The following is a 3,598-nucleotide window of genomic DNA, read 5'->3' on the forward strand; positions in this document are numbered from 1 at the left end:
GGGGGGGGGGAGTACAGGAGCTGGCCAAGTGAAATGGAAAGGATTTGAGGACATCTATTAGCTGACATGAGTTTTCTTCCTTTCCATGTATCAACAAGGATGTTCGTTTGCGTTCAGCTGGCAATTCCACACCAGCGCAGTGTGTACCACAGATGCTCTTGCGCATTAGTGGTACGTAACGTGTTGGGCAGTAATACTGCAATTTTACTTTTCCCAGTAAAGAGTAATGTAACGGATTACTATTTACAAAAAAGTTATATTATTACAGTTACTAAGCCAAGTAACTCTGCGCTACTGAACGCACCATCCCTGACGTGAATGCGCGACCTCGCTGCAGGTCAGCGGCGCCGGACCTTATACTGTTAAGGTCCGTTGTTAGCCAAAAAGCTAAGGGAAGAGAAGAAGGTATTTTCGATAGCTGTAAGTAACGTTATTGCCATTATTGTGTCACAGTCTAAGATGCAAAGAACATTGTCCTCCGTTGTAAACTTTGTGCGACCAGCATCGATTGATGCACTTCTCTGTAGGGGAAGTGGGGGATCACCCTCCACACCGTGAGAAGCTCCAGCGAGCTCATGTGGAGAGGCCTCCGCCCACCACCTGAGAGAGGCAGGTCCCGCCCCAGCCCATCAGGGAGGCGTCTGTGAAGACCGAGATGTGGGACGTGACCCTGCCCAGGGGGACCCCGACCGAGAGAGAGAGGGGGTCCCGCCAGTAGGCCAGATCCGGGGCCACAGACAGGGGACGCCGTCAAAGGGCGCCGTCTCTGTTTCACCGGGTCGACACGCAGGCGGATACTCCTCATGTGGAGAAGGCCCAGGGGAACCACCACGTGAGCCACCAACATGAGGCCCAGGAGCGTCATGACCAACAGAGCTGCCACCGCCGCTCGTGGGACAACATGGCGGAGCAGCTCCATCAGAGCATTCACCCTCTCCTGAGAGAGCAACGCTCTCCGGAGAGAGGAGTCCAGTACCACGCCAAGGTTGGTGAGTCTCTGGGAGGGGAGGGGAGCACTCTTCTTCCAGTTCACCGTGAAGCCCAGGTAAGACAGGTGTACGACTAGCTGGGCTGTCTGCATCACCGTTTCGTCCTGGGACGGCGCCAGCAGCAGCAGCAGGTTGTCCAGGTAAAGTAGGACCCTGATGCCAAACCACTGCAGCAGCTCCAGGGCTGTCTCGACACACTTGGAAAAAGTGCGCGGGGCCAGGGAGTAACCGACGGGCAGGCGGTTGTATTGGTACTGGGCGCCCTGGAATGAAAACCGCAGAACTTCCTGTGTCCGGGAATGACGGACACATGAAAGTACGCGTCCTTCAGGTTAATGGAAGAGAGCCAGTCTCCCTGGCGCACACACTCCACCCCCTTGCAGCGGGGACGGAGATCACCCAGCACGATGTAGCCCTTGTGGCAGATTCGCCCCGTTCTGGCCGGCTTGCTGGAAGACGATCGTTCTTCTTGTTTCCGGCTGGAAAATCTTTGCTCGTTAGACAAATCTTCTGCTCTTTATACAGCTCAGTGCTGAAGAAAAATGGGAGCCGATGGCTGGGTCTCACCATTGTATATATACAAGATGCGGACGTAGGAGTGGCCCACGCTGTGGGTGGGTGTAGACTAAAATTCTTAGTGCCGCGCAGGCGCGCGGAAGGAGTAAACCCAATAGCAATAGCCCTAGAGGGCGAAGCCTATACAAAATAGAACAGGTGAATCCAGAGCCCTGATATGTTCATTATCTTACCTTGGCAAATCTATATTGTTCAGAAATGCTAGAGCTAGATGGATCAATTTGTGATGTATATAACTTTTTATAAATATCTCTAAATGTATTGTTTATTTCTTCTGGGTTATGAGTCATATTCCCAGCTGAGTCCTTTAAGGAGGAAATTGTTATTTTTTCTTTGTTCAATTTCAGTTGGTTGACTTAGAATACGCTGCACTTTATAATAATTGTTGCCTGTTGGTGTTTATCAAACGTAGCCTAATAGATAGTTGTATTCCACTCTAATATTGTTCAAACAGTCTGGCAAGAAACCAAGGCAAAAACAGATAACACCCAGGGTGGTCCTCGCTAACTAATCATAGCAACAGCAACACTATAATTTTAGGTCCTTCAGTCACAATAAAGTCAATTTTAGGGAATGTGCGGGCTTTAATTAGTGATTTGTGGGATTAATCATCAACATCTTTAACCTTTACACCTGAAAGGCTTCACACTGTTGAATTTTAACTCTGGTCTTAGGAAGTGAATCAGAATCAGAAGGAACTTTATTGCCAAGTAGTGTTTTACACATACGAGGAATTTGCTGTGGTGATAAGGTGCTACACGTAGACAAACATACAGTTGACATAAATAAATGTAGAAATATATAAATATGGAATAGAAGAACAACGTTGCAGATATATACATGTGCATTATTCTGGGTCTGTGCCGTGCAGAAGTAACGCAACGGAAGAGAATATTGTGTACCTATAAATATATAAACTGACAACATAAAAATATACAACAACAAAGATCAACAATCAACAACAAATATTTGCAATGTGCCAGGTCTGTGCCCGACACGAGATGAAACAGTATTTACATGTGCAGAGAAAAGTTACAAACTTAGATTCTTAGTTTTGCTGTGTGATGCTGCTGCAATCCGTCACACTGACAACGTGATGACGTGTTGGTCTCTGCAGCCATTGGCAGACAGAAGGTGTTAAAGTTCTGTGTCAGTGGTTCAGCAGAGACAAGATGGACGGAGGAGAGTCAGCAGCTGACACCATCAACCTGGACACGAGACACATTTACTGACAAACTCCCAAACACCAACAAGTGAAACCTGCTGATTTATTTTCTACTGAGCTGAACCGTCAGCAACTCTTCAGGTTCAACTTTTCATGTTTGAGTTGTAAAATCTGATTTTCTTCAAACCAACAAAACAATCAGACAGTGAGTGTTCTTGTCATATCTCTTGATTATTTTTTTAATGTTGCCGCGGCCTGCTGTGCTGTTATTAGTAGATACAAAACAAAACAAGTGAAGCTGAACTGGGAACAAGTGGAATTATTTCACTCCATTGGCTAAATCTTTTGATTCCAGTGTGTTTTCAGTTTTCTCTTCGATGTGAAACCAAACACCCTGAGGAGAGGTGAGCCACATCCACTCTTTGTCAGGTTTGTTTGCTAGAATAATTCATGATATTGTTGTGCTGTTTTCCCCTGAAAGATATTTGCTGTTGACACATTTCAGCATTTCCATGCAGACAAACGTACTGTAAAAAAATGTTATTGCTGTATTTCTGGTAGACAGGATTCCTCAGTCTCCTCTGAAGTCATACGGCTCAAATGTTTCCACTAATGTAATGTTTTCGGTGGCTCCTCCTAATGTAATGTTTTTGCTACTCACTGTTAAAACATCAAAAGCTTCTAAAACTGACCTCCGAGTCAAAGTAAAGATTGAAAATGTTAAAACTAGCAGAAAGGTTTCATACTTCTGTCAGTTAAGACAAAGGCAGCCGAGCTTTAAGAATGCTGAGAAGTGAAAATGTTTCAGGTAGAAAGTGGCTACAGGCCTGTTACAGAAACCCCTTTTCTTTCTCACTGTGAAATGGTT

This window comes from Micropterus dolomieu, linkage group LG17 (genome assembly GCF_021292245.1).
Source record: "Micropterus dolomieu isolate WLL.071019.BEF.003 ecotype Adirondacks linkage group LG17, ASM2129224v1, whole genome shotgun sequence".
Classification (NCBI taxonomy): domain Eukaryota; kingdom Metazoa; phylum Chordata; class Actinopteri; order Centrarchiformes; family Centrarchidae; genus Micropterus; species Micropterus dolomieu.